A 15,809-nucleotide genomic window follows, 5' to 3' on the forward strand; every position below is an offset into this window, starting at 1 on the left:
CCAGGAAAATACCGAAACTACTTGCAAATATTGCAGTACAGTAAGTAATGTGGCAATTTCAATCAAAGATCGTTTTATTCATGGGAAAAGAAAAATATAGAATTATGCAAGAATTAACATTCAGAGAAAGTTTGAAATGCGCTTAATTCTTTTGCATTGATTATTGGAATAAATATAAAAGACTTATTCCAAAGATAAAATTGTATATAAAACATTCGTACATATCTGTCTTTCTTTGAAAGCCACCAAGTCTGCAGTTCCTATTCATCATTACAGTAGCAGCATAGTTTAAGGAATGTATCATCAATACAGTGAGACTGGTTGCCGTATCTATTTATTCTCGTCGGATTACCAATGAAGCTGATGGAATTTTTCATCTTTTCGTTTGATTCCCTAATTTCATCATATACTATTATTGCCTCAAAAAGTCCCAACCCAGGAACCGTCTCAACTGTGAGCGTATATCTTCCGGTGTCGTCCCCTTCAGCGCCAAAAATAAAAACGTTCAATTTCTCCAATAAATCGTGCTCTTTAATTTTGTAGATAACACGGGCGTCAGTAATTTAAGATAATTTCAGGACTTGACAATATTTGCGGAATTTCTGTAATGATTTCCAAGGAAGATTATTTTGAAATGTGATGGATTTATTTGTATACTTGTTTGGCAAGTGCAAAAATCATCTGGAACTACGGCATCTACACATGTGCGTTCTTTTGGTACTGGGAGAAGTAAATTTCGTGCTGTAAGTCTTCGAACCTATTTTTGCTTATATCATATATTGTTTTGTGGATGTCATGTACAGTCACTAATCTTTTCGAATTTTGATCTAAATTTGTTTGTATCCATGAAAACATCTTTCGTTAAGATTCCGGAATATACACAGACAAAAATGACAGGTTATTTTCAAGTCGACCCACATAGGTTGTACACAGCCCTCCCAGACGATATCCATGATCGCTAAACACAGTCATGATCAATCAATCAATCCTCTCTGCGCCGTCTGGTGCTTGAGGCGACAGCAAGGGATCACCATTTTGGTCTGTCGGCTGCTGTTATGGGGGCGGTCTGCAGGGTGAGGCCTCTGGTCTTGAGTTCTCGCTCCACGGTTCGGCGCCAGGTCTCTTTGGGTCTGCCACGGTTCCTTTTCCCCTGTGGAGTCCATCTCAGTGCCACCCTTGGTAGTGAGTCAGGGGGCATTCTGCAGACGTGGCCGAGCCATCTCCATCGACGAGTTGCAATGGTCTCAGCGATGGTGCTTGCGCCCGCTCTGTGCCGGAGTTCCTCGTTCGAGATCATGTTTTGCCAGAAGATCCTCATGATCCGTCGCAGGCACTTGGTCTGGAAGACTTCGAGCTTGCTTTCTATGTTAGCAGTGATCTTCCAACACTCTGACCCGTACAAAAGGACCCTCAGCACGTTGCTCTTGAAGATACGGATCTTCGTGTGGGCGCTGAGGTTTGTTGTCCTCCAGATGGGCTTCAGCATTGCGAAGGCCTGGTTGGCCTTGCTGATTCTTGTGGTGACTTCCCTTGTGCAATCTCCATCCGTGGCGACCTTGCTGCCCAGGTATGTGAATTCGTCTACTTCTTGCAGAGGCTGGTCGTTGATGGTGATTGGGTCGCCCACTCTAGTGTTCTTCCTCAAGACTTGTGTCTTCCCTATGTTGACTCGAAGACCTATGGTGCTTGCTGTCTGTACCAACTGTTGTGTCTTCTGTTGGATATCTTGGTGTCTGCTTGCCAGCAACCCGATGTCATCGGCATAATCCAGGTCATCCAGCATTGAGGTCAGCGTCCACGGTATTCCTTCCCTCCTGCCCTCTATGGTGCGGCGCATGATCCAGTCAATGGCCAGTGAGAAGAGGATCGGCCAGAGAATGCATCCTTGCTTCACTCCGGTTTCCACCTTGAATGGTTCAGTGAGTAGGTTGTTGTGGATGACTCTGCACTCAAAGTTCTCATACAGGGACCTGATGACGTTGACAAGTTTCTGGGGGTTGCCGTAGTGTCGTAGGATCTTCCACAGAGAAGCTCTGTGCAGGCTGTCGAAGGCCTTCTCAAAGTCCACAAAGACCACATAAAGGGATCCATTTCACTCATGGGACTGCTCAAGGATCTGTCTCAGAGCGAAGATGTGGTCGATGTAGGATTTGCCCTTCCTAAAGCCTGCCTGTTCCTGGCGTAGGATGGCGTCCACAGCTGTTGTGATGCGTTGAAGAATGATGTGACTGAAAATCTTACTGGAGATGGATAGTAAGGTGATTCCTCGCTAGTTGTTGCAGTTCCCCAGATCTCCTTTCTTGAGAAGTTTGACGATGATTCCTGTTTTTCAGTCATTCGGTGCTTCTTCACTATCCCAGATCTTTTGGAGACTCTGGCAAAGAAACTGCGGTGTTTTTGTGTCTTCTGCCTTCAGCATCTCAGGACATACTGCATCATCGCCAGGTGCCTTCCCATTCTTCAGCTTGTGGATGGCCTGCTTGACCTCCTCAACAGTGATGTCGTCGCAGTTGATGTCAAGGTCCTCCTCTGCTTCAGGAATGTCAGCGAGTACTGGTGGGTCTGGGCGATTCAGCATGGACTCGAAGTGTTGCTTCCAGCTCTTCAGCTTCTCCCCCTCCACTGTGACATGAGTTCCATCTTCATCTCTCACTGGAAGGTCGTGGTGCTGATCGTCGTCGCCCTTCAGCTTCTTGGTGTTCTGGTACACAGTCTTCATGTCTTTCTGCTCTGCTGCTGCCTCCGCCTCCTTTGCCAGTCTCTCTGTGTATTCTCTCCTGTCTCTCCTTGCTGATTTCTTCACCTCGTTGTCTTTTCCTCTATACTCCTTCAAAATTCTCTCTTTCAGTCTTGGTGACTTGGAGTCCAAAAGTCTCTTCTTAATTTGTCTTCTGTCGTCTTTCGAGTCCACGTCTCTCCTGATATCCACTCTGTCTTCTTACTATTCCTATAACCTAAAACTACTTCTCCTGCTTCCTTCATTCACACAGTCATGATGGCATTGTTTAAATGACCTCCTTCTTTCATTGATTTGAACAGTTGCAGTAAAGGTCGATCTCCTTTCCATAAGGACGTGTAACTCTCATGACTCAGTTGATTATTCAAAAAAAAAGCAAAACGAAGTTTACTTCTGAATTTTTCCAAACATTGGCGGTAAAAATCAAGAACGATGTTGTATTGGTGTACATTTCCGTAGCATTCGGAATTTACCTCTGGTAGCTGAGAAATAATCACAGGAGAACATTTTGCCATAGCCAGTGACACTGGGCGAAAGTAATATGACGTGGATGGGTCAACAACTCCCCTTCTGTGAAAATTAAACAGTGCTATTTCCGGTCTGTCTTCAATATACATCGTCATGTATCTCTCGAATTCCTTTTCCTTCCATAAGAGTGGCACTGAATCTAGCTTCATGAGAATTAGATAAAATGGAAATTCTGATTCGCTCTTTCCAGTCAGCAAAGGACATAAATTTGGGAAAGTGTTTATTCCTACCTTCATAAACCCTTTAAAGTCATGCATATGTAGTTCGTCCCTAAGATACGCGTACGTGAGTGGTAGGTTTCGTAGCACATGCGAGCGTGATGCAGAATCAATGCAAACAAAGAAGAAACTACATGTTTGGTTATCCTCCGGTGTAAGCATTTTTTCTGAGAAAGGCTCCGAATATTCCACATTCATATGAACGAAATCATAAACTACATTCTCTGTCTTAGTTTTGCACTGAACGCGAAACACACGCCCTGGAACAAAGAAAGGTAACTCCATCCTTTTTTCCTCTTCAAAAATTACATCATTGTCGCCATTCCTTTGAACTATAGCGTATGTACAGTGCCAATCTGCAGTTTTTATTTCAAAATGGCGAGCCGATGTTTCGTTGAACTGGAGAAAGCCTTGGTCATCGACTGACATTAGGGGAGGCAAGTTGGGACATCCAGATTCGGTTTGTTTGATGTACGTCCTTATGGAGGGATTCCACGGGTTAAGGTCTGGAATTCGACAAAACTGTTGGCTTACATTGGCATAATAATGGCTATTTAACATCGCTCTTTCGTATTGAAGGGAGCCATATATTGACAATGATGTTGGTCCCAGTACGAGAATAAAAAATGATTTCCACTTGGTGTTTCTTAAGTTTGAACTTTTCATTTTCATTATATGCTCATTGGTTTCGAAAAGGAATTATCAATAGATCCTTCAATATATTTTGGTAGTTCATGCACTTTTTTAGATTTACTCTTCAAAACCTCACACCCTTCAAACTGAAAACACTAATCACGCAGTAATGACACAGTATATGCGTACGTTCTAAGGAATATTGTTACGTTTATGTCATTGCATGTTTATATTATTAGATGTTTTTATTATTGTATTAGTTGTTTATGTTATTAGTTGTTTACTTCTTCAAAATCAATGTAATGGTCCAATAATGGCACGAAAAATCCATAAACTGGCTTGTAATAAGTGGTAAAAGCAATGCAAATTCATGGCTACTTGTAAAGCATCGTCTTTTAATGATTTATTCCTCTGGCATCTTTTGTCGTCAAGGATCTCGTCTTCTTCAGGCATGTCTGAAAATAGAGATCAGGTTATTCAGCAATTCTCATTCTCACATTTAATCAAATATTGTTTAGCAGCATTGAAAATAAAAGCGTCTCAAGTTTATTCTATATTTTATAGAAATGGTTGCCAAATTTGACAGTGGATCTGCGTCATTTATACCAACATGAAATTCTTTAGGTCAAGATGCCTTTTGTAAAAAAATCTAATTGGTTTAGCAGTTGCGGAGAAAGAAACTTTTTAATAACGGCTGCCATTTTGGATGGCAAATAGCTATCACAGATCTGAAAGCCACTATGCCAGTATGTTCTTTACTAAGGCTGGTGAAAACTGTTAAAAGAAATTGAAAATATCAACTGCCAGCGGACGACACACGACGCATGACTTAGTATAATAATGGGATGATACCATAACCACACATAACCTATTGGCCCAATGCGCTAATTCTTTTTGATGCTGGGTCTGCACCATTTGCACGAGCTTGAAAATCCATTAATATATGATATATTATTTTCCTCTTTGTAACAGAGTTGCTAGTTTTGAGAGAAAATGACTTCCATAATTTGTGTATTTTTATGTAACGCAGCCATACACATCTGGCAGCGGTCTATGCTAGGATGCTGTCTGCTAAGATTGGTTGAATTAGTTCTAGTTCTTTATGTCAAGAAGTTAGGACCCTATCATAATCTCACATAGGCCTTATGGCCAGATGAGGAGTTAAAGTCAAAAGTGTCTAGATGATTATTTATGGATTTACATCATAACTATAAGCACTAAGATATGACGTTTACTTTGAATATTGTCGTAGTCAGCAAGCATAGTATTTATGTTAATCTAAGCTCCATGTTTTGTTTTTGTTTTGGGATTGGGAGTTGGGGGTATTATTCTTTAAATACAGAAAAGGATAAAATAAAGCCCACTCAAGTATTGTTAACTATTTATGAAACCTAAACCTCCTTTTACACAATGTTTGCAAGATTGTTGCATGAAGGATAATGTTTGTAGGCAATGCCCATATCAGTGAAGCTAGAGTCCCAAGTCTGCAAGATTTTGGGTGGAAAGGAGATAGCTGCGTTAGTACATATCCGGACTGAGTCATCGCTTATTTCAAGGTATGCCCGTTAGTTAAATTATAAATCGGCTGCTTTCTTATAAACGCCTTCATGCTTTCGGCAATTTCGAATGTAGCAGCCTTGTTTGTGGTTGTTTTAGGCGTGTACACATAAAAAAGGCCCTAACGACAATCCTAACAATGACTTTGGAAGTACACCACTTTCAACTGCGATTATGCAGGCACTATCAAATAAGGGGATGCAATCAAGTTTTCATTTTTGCTATTTAAAAAATGCAGGCAAAAACCCAGAAGTACTCCGCTGGGGCAGTTCTTTTTCACCCGTTATTAAAAGGCAGCACCGTATATTGGAGGTGTGTTGAAAATATATATTGAGTCAGAAAACTGTTGTTCAGGCAGTCTTACTATTTTTAGCATTTCTATAGGCAACACACGGCTTACAAAGATATTTCCTGTGAGGTGTTCATGACCTTGCGAGCTTTGGCTCCTCCGCTAGTAAAAATCTCGTTTTAGTCATTTTTCAAGTACAACTGAAGAGTTGTGCGATGCGGCATGTATTTCATTTTTTTGTATTTTCTATTTATTGTCTTCGTTTGTGCTAAGCTCAAGCTCCTTTGCTGGTGATAACGTTGTCAGGTAGCGACTTAGATCTGTGATCTGCAATTAGGTTGAGGTCTGTGCCGGCGGTTTTCATCGAGCTTAATTGTTTCCATTGATAGTAGCCGGAAAAATAAATTCCGAGAGACATAAATCAGACCACATTTCAAAGCAGTAATTTCAATGATAATCTCAGTGAGGTTTGTTATGATTGTTGACGATATTCCAATTCCTGTCTCACCGGTGCCTAGAGACATATCTGTTAATGTGGTGTCCATATGGTCCACCTAGTTTACTGCGTGCTACCTTTTTGCGCCTTTGCTCATCGTCAACCCATATGAAGTCCCAGGCTCGCTAATATTTTGAAGGTTAAAATGGATCTATTAACTATAACATTCCTCTATAAGCAGTGTGATCAGAGAGTTTCAATCTTCCGAAGAATTTGTATGTTTGTAGACCCACATCATTAACTCTTCGCCCTTAATTTTGCTCATATGACAGTGGCGAAGTCAAGGAAGCTGATAGTTTCCCGAATGTCACTCAGGCACTCCAACTCCAGCATGTTATCTGGTTGTTGCTTTTTATAAACGTCATAAGAAAAACTCATAGATGCTACATTCGCGTAATTTGCGCCATTGTGGTTTTCCATAAGAGATAGTAAGTGTTTATCTGTATAGTTCACCACCCACAGGAATAGCTTGTTGCAGGTTACTTTTTCCCGTCAGTGAGGGCGGGGGCGGGGTTGTACCTGCTTGTGCGGACGAAGATCATATCTAAGGCAAACACAAAGATGGAGGAAACCAGCTTTCTGAGAAAGAGCTACAAGTTTGGATCAGTGAGCGTGATGCTGAACCACCCTGCCACCGATTTTCCACAAGCATTTTTAATAGCGTCGTTTGCCTGCATAGCAAGAGCTGGTGAAAGCAAAGAACGCGACCTCTACCATGATAGCAAGCACCACCAGGTTCCTGGCTAGCCATTCAATTGCAATGCCCGTCGTGTTTTAAGAGGAAAGAAACTATAGTGTCAATGATGCCAGACAGCGCTACCAAAACCGTTACTCCAAGCGTTTAAGCCAGATGATTTTTCTATCCATTCGTTTGCGCTACCCTTCTCAAGATTAGGCGTCAAAGTGAGAGAGTTGGGTTTAACTGCCATCGCCTAAAGACTTAATATAATATTTTCTACAGCATATTTGCTGTATATATGCCTGCCCATTAGACCACTTTCCTTAAAAATTACCTTTCGACCCTTCATTGAAAATTTCATTACTGCTCATATTAAATCGTCTCCATGAAGGAGCTGAAACAGGATTTGCAATTTCTGTGTTCCTTGGTCACTGGGACGATCGGTAAATTTATGACGCCAACCACAGGATCATTACAAATCTAGCTGAGACATGCTCAGCAAGGTAAGTGTCAAGCTTGACTGCAATGTTTTGTGTGCATCGACAACGCCGATATTGATGTCGTCAACAAAGATATCTGTCTGACAGAAGAAAGAGGATCAAATCATCTTGCACCATCGCAGGCACCCTTGGTCGTTCTAATTTTATTTTGACGGCTGGTCTCGCTTACGCCATATAAAGCGCCATGTGTGGGTTTGTGGGATGGGATGCGTGTCTCAGGTCCTTCGAAATAGGAAACGCCGCTAAGACCTCAGAAACCTAATTAACCATGAAGCAATTCTTGGAGACCTTGAGATTGCCAAACTAATGAAGCCAGTCGACCGTAGCAGCCTAGACTTCGAATACTCAGCAAAGGCTGATACATTCAGAGTGTTCAGTCTTTGCGCACAGGACTTGCCAATTAAACATGGTATCATTAACACTATTATTATTAATACTATCGCATAGCCGAGATTGCTCTCGTTGTCAGAGGGGCAATCATTAATGACCTCACCTTTACTGGATCAAACTACTTCTTTTCTCAAATAGATAAAACAAAATATAGCTAATGTGGATCACATTAGCCACAGCAAGATTTTGGAAGACCCTAGCTGCGAAGCGTGTGTGTTCAATCGGAAACACTTTGGATCTATGTTATATCAATGAGAGACTGAGCGCCAAGCAGCATGTTAAACGAGATTACCTAGAAAGCAGCGATACTCTGTGCGACTACTAACTGGATACAGGGGGGAAAATAGATGACGCACAAGAGATCTGCGCAGAGAGAAACCTTTTTAACTTTTACACGCCCTTGCCCGAACAGCAAATGTGCAAGCTGATACGTAATATACTCGATCTCGCCGTCTTAGTTTACGTGACCTATACATATTTCTAACATGACGAGTGCATGCATCTTTTGCGCGGACAAAAATGTGAGATTGTTGCTCGTTTACAGACCAAAAACTGACAGAATGGCCGCGAAGACTTAACAACGAGTAAGTTCACTGCAGTATACTAAAGTTTCAGCCATTAGCAAGTTTGTAGAAGACGCAAACGTCTCAAAAGATGCTGCCAGAGACAGGCTCAGCAAGTAGACTGTACGGCACATGTATATGCCCGTACTGAGCAAAATCTTCCAATCACAGTATTTGGTTTGAGTTCATAACGATGTGCAAATAGCCGACTTCATGTTTATAAAGAATGACAAAGTTGGGCGATTCACGTACCAATCTGGGCTTACTCAGGTTGAATCACCAGTCATAATAAGGTGGCCAAGTCCTTGACCATCACGCAGCATTCCAAAGTATGAGCACGAATAAAAAATCATAGACTTCTAATGTGGACCAAACTTCCACAGCTTATCACAAGACAGTAGTTCGTGACATGTGTCGCAGCTTTTCGCTATGCATGGCGTGCATGTAAGGCAGGTTAAGGCAGACATCTACTAAGAGCAAGCCAGTGTGGAGCTGCTGTTCGGGTACCAAAATATGCGCATGAGACGTTTCTTTCAGACAGCGAAATTACAACGCGTATGACTGAGTGAATGAAACAGCTGCCTGTCGTTATAGAGGCCCTAAACAGTGTGTTTAACACTTCTGACATTTGTAAATAATTCTGCTTTGGCCATTGGTGCTAATCGATCAGTAACGTCTACAGTTTCTGTGATGCAGCCGGTTGGTACTCATTGTAATCAGATCTAATCGATAATATAGTTTGGTACGTCCTCGAGCGGTTCTAATTAGGAAAGGTCGATCGACATATAGCTGCTCTTGCTTAGCAATCCACAGTTTTAATGAGAATTTTCGCGTGACGCCATTTATCCATCAAAATGTTTTGTCAGACGCACATCTCAGCAAACAGGTGTATGCTAATACCTGTAACAGCTCGAGATGACCACTTGTGGCTTTTAATAGACAGTCTAAGCTTAGTAGGGCTCTGGCTAAAGAAAAAATGTTTTCCACACGTTCAGCATATGCTCATGGCTTTTTCAGTTGTGTCTTTACGGGTAATCTGGCTTCAGAAGCTTCGTTTCTTTCAATCGCTTACGACTTCTTGTGTATTATTACAGGTATAACCACCTGCACCTACGGAGACTATGTCTCCGCGTGTGTGCTGCAAAGTGATATGAAACTCCTCATTGCCCGCCATGGCCAGGTTTTTAAACAGCTTCTGGAAACTTCAGCTCCAAAACTGCATGCTATCGAAGAACTTCAGCTGCTCCAGCGAGAAAGTCATATATGGTGTGAGTTTATGATAGGTCATCTCCTGACTGTTGACGTGGGGACACCGGCGGTAGACGTGCTGGTTCTGCTTGCGTTTGCTGTGCTTGAATACCAGATGGTTTAGGTTATTTATCCAGATATAGTGGCTCTTCTGTAATCAATAGCAGGTTCATGTTTTGGATCTACTTCCTCCTCGATGCGTAGAGGCCTCAGGACATTTTTCCAGTCGAAGACGTACACCCAGATACTCGAAAAGAGGCGCTTGGACTTATCGTTGTCGCTCACTTTGACTAGGTAGTGAAGCCCTTCGAAGTTTAGCTCTTCCAGGTTACGGCGGTACATGCCTGGCCTGCCACATTGATATGCTTCCTTGCTAACTGTGGCAGGTTCAAGAACGCCTTCGTCTGCAGAGAATACGGCTAACAGAATAGCACTGGTGGTCGCTATTTTTCAAACTGATAAAGGCTCGCGGCTGAATGTACTTTAATGAAGTCTGCCAGATCATCTTCGTTTTCGACGTTTTTCAGTCCGGACACAGGTTTCTTCAGCTGTGCGTCAACATTAGGCTAAACTTAAGACCGTCAGGTCTCACTAGCACCCTGTTGATGACGTCCTCCGCACGTGGCGCCATGGCATTAGGAAATGCTAAAGAGTCTGCTTCGAGCCTGTGCTTTGTGGGTACCGGGGCGCTATTATCTCTCACAACCATGTCGGCAATACACTAACTCTTTACGAAGTCTGACAGATTTGTCAGCAACACGTGTTGGTGACGGAACTGGATTCTGAAATTTACACATAGAAGACGTAACGGAACGGTGCGGTCCGTTACGCATCTCAAACATAATGTCGTAAAAGTTTATCCCAATCTTTGTGTCTACCTACGCATAACTTTATATTGCGTTCTTGAACATCCTGCAGTTAGCAAGGAACCATATTAAACAGCATCTTTGCCTTGTTCCTTATCCGTTTCAGGCTCTGTGCCACATTATTACCGCTAACGTTTACGCAGATCCGATGATCAGAGCTAAAATAGACCCTACATTTTAGCACGGCCAATCACATATCATTCCTGCTCAGTGTAGCATGAGTACAGCATTACACGCCAACATATTGTTTTAATACAAACCTCTTTCCCACACTTGTTCTTGCCACTGAGCATCATGTCTTGTTCAAGCGGTCTACCTTCTCACGCTTATTTCTTCAAATCATAAACTCGCGCCAAATTTTTGTGAAAAACAATGGTAACTCATGTTATAGTTATTGAGTGGCAGGGCTGCATTGCAAAAGCCCCAGCTTTGGTCGCCCTCGTTGGGGGATCGGTCGACTTGGCAAATATAGTTTTGGACCAACCCATTAGTGGGGGATGTTGGTTGGCGTGTCCAGACACAATAGTTTAAAATACTAAACGTTTGTGCCAGGAGTAGGACAGGTCCTAGAACTCTTTTACGTCTACTACATTTTCATTCATTACTTTCGATACAAAAGCAAATCAATTTTCTGCTACGATACAGTTTACAGTTGTGTGATTTACAGAAAATTCATAACTTTATCGGTTTTATGTAAGAATGTTTACATGTTTTCCCTCGATTTTTCTGTGCCCAAATTTTGGTAAAAGATGGTAACAGTCCCTTTAACCCAAAGTGGGGGAATCAATATTGTCATGCCTATATGTGCTGAAACAAGAGATATAATTAATATAATTTTGACAATTCTTGAGAAGAAAAGCAAGTCTGGAAGTCTATTTAAAAAGGGGCTTCTACGTAGATTGGGTATGTATCAGCGAATGTATTAGTTCGTTCATGACAAATGACTGTAATTTAAGCTGTTCCCTGCGCAATTTCCAGAACAGGTAGAAACAAAAGCAAAATAGAATCTTTTCGCAATGCTTATGACTTTGTTCTCTTTACGGCTTTTGATATACCGTAAACTGACGCATAACCTCTACACAAAGGATTTTTTTAACTCAAAGAAACTAGTGTAAGTCAATACAATTTTACTAATATACAACAAACCCGAAAAATACTTTTAAAACATGCGCATTCAGTTATTTCCTTCTCATCTTGCTGCTGTAAAATTAGAGACAAAATTGAGATATATGATGATGATGTAATGAAGATTTTATACTTTTCTTATTTGTACTTAGATATTCAGAAACATTACTGAAGTATTTTTATGCTCAATACACATGTATAACGTGTTACGTTATCGTTCTAAAATACTTCTTTGGCTGTAACATGTGACGCTTTCATGAAAAGTAATTTTTCTACCTTTCCGATTAGACAGAGGCTGGTGTCAAGTAAGGTATTTCAGAACGTATGTGAAAAATGCATTAGCACGCAGTCTTTCCGTTACCCATTACATGTCATTTGTACTAGCTTATGAACTGATGATGATGTCAAAGGTTAAGTTGATTAATCTGCCAGTTCATCTCAGTGTATATAGAGCGAAGCCGACCTTGAAAGGACACTTGAAATGTACAAGTATCGTCAGTTATATACAATGAAGCCGTCCTTGAACCGACGCTTGAAATGTACAAGTATCGTCATGTACCAAATTACAATAATTTGAGTAATACAATTTTTATTCAGTTGGGGTCAATCTATCGGTTGGTATTACCACACTACACGAACGAAGGAAACCGGACATGATATACTGTAACATAGTGGTGCAAGTAAAAAGAGATAAATCATGAAACACAGCAACTTTAAATAATAGTCTATATATGGATGTAATCATACTAAAACAATGGGATGGAAAATGCCCATACACCGCCTCAAAATCTTACATGAAATCAATGCAGGGATACTTGTTAATTTTACGTCATTCTACTATCCGACAGTATATCCACCAGCATGTATGATAACGTCAGATTCTACTCGGCCCATACAGAGTCGACCCATTAACGTTCTCGGCCCATAACGAGCTCGGCCTACCCAAATTGTCCCACTGAGTACTTGGTCACGTCTTTCAACGGTCATTTATGTTGCAAAATAAAAATAGAAGGACGTAATCATAATCCTAGATGTATTAACCTATATACTGTATAATCAACACTTTGAAACTGTCATTGTCCTGCTGCTGTGTTAATAGTTAACTGAGCTGAAGATAAAACATTACTACTTGTGATTGTAAACATGTCTTAACACGTGTGTATCTGATTACCGTCGTACTTCCCATCCGTATACCGTACAATTTGTATTAACGGTAAATATTTTCCAGTTTTCTCTATCCTTGTAATGCCGCGATGTTAATTGAATTAAATATATATTTTTAAACAAAAAGAAAAAAAAGCACAGAAATATAGCAAATATTTGTAAATTTTAATGTAATTTTTAATGTATTTTCTTAGTACAGAATTTTGCATTTTGGCCCTGTCTTATTACCTCTGTCATTATAAACCATATACAATTTCTTTATTTTTACTAAACAATTAACAGCAGTAAATATTCGACGACGTCTTTTCTTGACCCAATTTAGTACCCGTGGAAGTCCGTAGGATGAACCATCCTCGTCTTAACATTTATTTTACATTTAAGGAGCAGCAGATAGGGCGAAGAACTCTAATTGGTTCACTCGTATTTTGCCAAAATAAGCCTTCCTGGAAAATCGCAAAAAAAAAAAAAAAAAAAAAAATCGCGATATCCAGCGTAAGACAACCTTGTCAGCGACGAAATTGGCTTACTCATCCTATCGCTGATAGGTTTTTCTAATCGCGATAAATCGAAGGAAAATATGCGATCACGTCGGTGCCAAGTTGGAGGCGCACCCTCTCTATTGCTATAAATTAAATCATCATTATATCAGTAATGGCAAATATCGGAGAAGCATATACCACTAGATTAACTCGAGAGCGATTAGAAGCAATCAAAAACTTTCTTCCTGTTCATGATTCTGTAAGACAAAAACGTCAAGAACATCAGCAAGCACAAGAAGGTTTCGCAGAATCATCTGCACTATTATTTAAGCCTGTTACTACATCGTTAGCGCGTACTGCTCAACAACAAAATGTTGCAACAAGGCGGTTAGCAGCCGCAGCTGAAAGATCCGCTGAGGCAGCCGCTAGGGCGACCACTGCTATCAAGGAAGTTGCAACAAGACCGCCCGGAGAAGTTTTCGTAGATGCACCAGAAACGTCACCTGAAGCCGAAGTTCCGCCGGAATACCAATGTGGTAAAGCAAAAATCAGGGAGGATACGGCAAAAAATATCAGGTTGAAAAATTACGATAACGCGGTTGATCTTGTAGGAGAATTTAATGATCATGACCGTTACCTGGAACCGGGTTCACCACCGTTGAATTATGACCAGTGGCAACAGTTGGTGTTTGCTGCACATAAAAATATTCAGCGGATCACAGCAAAGTACGAAGATGAGTTTACACAATTTAAGAAAGATGTTAAAGCAAGGGTCTTGCAAGTCCTGTTGTAACCGCAAATCTGTCAACATCGTTAAAAAAAACACCGTTAAAAACAACACCGATAACAACACAGCCGACTAGTACAAAAACCGGATCAGGAATAGTAACACCATGCCCCGAAAACATAGTACGAGATGTGGAACGGCTAGAAGTTCTCATAGGAGGAAAACGAGCTGGAAATAACTCACCAGAAATAATTAATGAAGCAGCTGATATCTGTCGACGATTATTTCAAGGCGGTATCATGGACATTAATGTTTATCGGGGGCTCATTGATGAAATCGTTGATGACTATCATAGTGACTAGTTGTTAGATAAATGAATAACAAATAAGATGATTATACATAATGCTCACCGTGGACCCGTAGAGGTTAGGGTGATAAACTCGCGATTACCAACCTATAAAGCAACTTAAGGAGATGGACTCGGTGATGTTGTTCAGGGTTTATTCAGAAGGATAGCTCCCAAAGCAGTACCAATCGCAAAACAATTATCAATGAAAGCTATTGACGTTGCTCGTGATAAAGCTCCTGGTGCTATTGGTAACGTTGCCAGTAAAGCGTTCTTGGCAATCAAGGACAGACTAGCAGGATTAATACGCAGACCACCACAGCCAGTCAAATTACCAAGCACTGAAGTGATACCTGCAAATGTCAATAAAGTAATAAATCAAGCCGCAAATCAAAAACTAGCAGCGCTGATAAATCAAGGGGCTGAACAAATAAATACAAGTCTGATATCAGTAAGTGGTCTTCGTTTTGGAAGATAATAAATTATAATAAAATGCTTAAACGTATATCTGACCCAGTATTTGACATGGATGCACCAGTACTCAAGGATTAGTCTGTGCGTGATTATCAGTATTATTCTTATGAAGCACGACAGCCAAATCAACGTGGACGAATTGAATTACAAGTTCAGGATACAAGTAGATATTTCTTGCCCGCTGAAGCATTTATTGAAGTCGAAGGTGAACCTGTAACAAACGTTATCGCTAATACAGAATACGGAGCCAATGTCAGAGTTGGCTTTGTTAATAATGGCATCATGGCGTTAGTCAAAAGTGCTATATATATGATTGATGGAAAAGAAATTGAGACAATCCAAGATAATGTTGACGTTGCTACAACGATTATAGGCCTAGCAAGATATTCAGATGATTATACTAGATCAGCTGGTCCGACTATGATGTTCGCCAAGGATAATGCTGACCATCCCGATGGGAGACCTGATATTGTAAGACGACCAAGAAACTTTGCCGACAACGCTGACGCTAATGTATGGCCGGTGGTTCATAGCAATCTGATGGTAAAGTAATATTATTTAAACTCTCATTGTGGATTCCGGTAATGACTCCATCACTCGCTGAAGAACAGCGGCTCTTTTCTTTTATGGATCAAGGCGGTAAATCAATATTATCGTGGTTAACAACAACTACCGATAGTGTTCAAAGCATGGCATATTGCATCACAGCAGGGTGTTTCTGCGCCAAGTCATATCTTTGTTGCTCTTCAAAATGTTGTACGATTAAACAATCAAGAAGGAAATCCAATGG

The 15,809-nt window shown here is 40.9% G+C and overlaps 1 pseudogene; it reads right to left on the reverse strand.

Moving 5' to 3' along the window:
* Positions 1-260: 260 nt before the first annotated feature.
* On the reverse strand, positions 261-4,044 carry LOC149793307 (uncharacterized; annotated as a pseudogene).
* Positions 4,045-15,809: the final 11,765 nt, after the last annotated feature.

The sequence above is a fragment of the Sinohyriopsis cumingii genome, chromosome 8 (genome assembly GCF_028554795.1).
Source record: "Sinohyriopsis cumingii isolate HCF-2022 chromosome 8, ASM2855479v2, whole genome shotgun sequence".
Taxonomy (NCBI): domain Eukaryota; kingdom Metazoa; phylum Mollusca; class Bivalvia; order Unionida; family Unionidae; genus Sinohyriopsis; species Sinohyriopsis cumingii.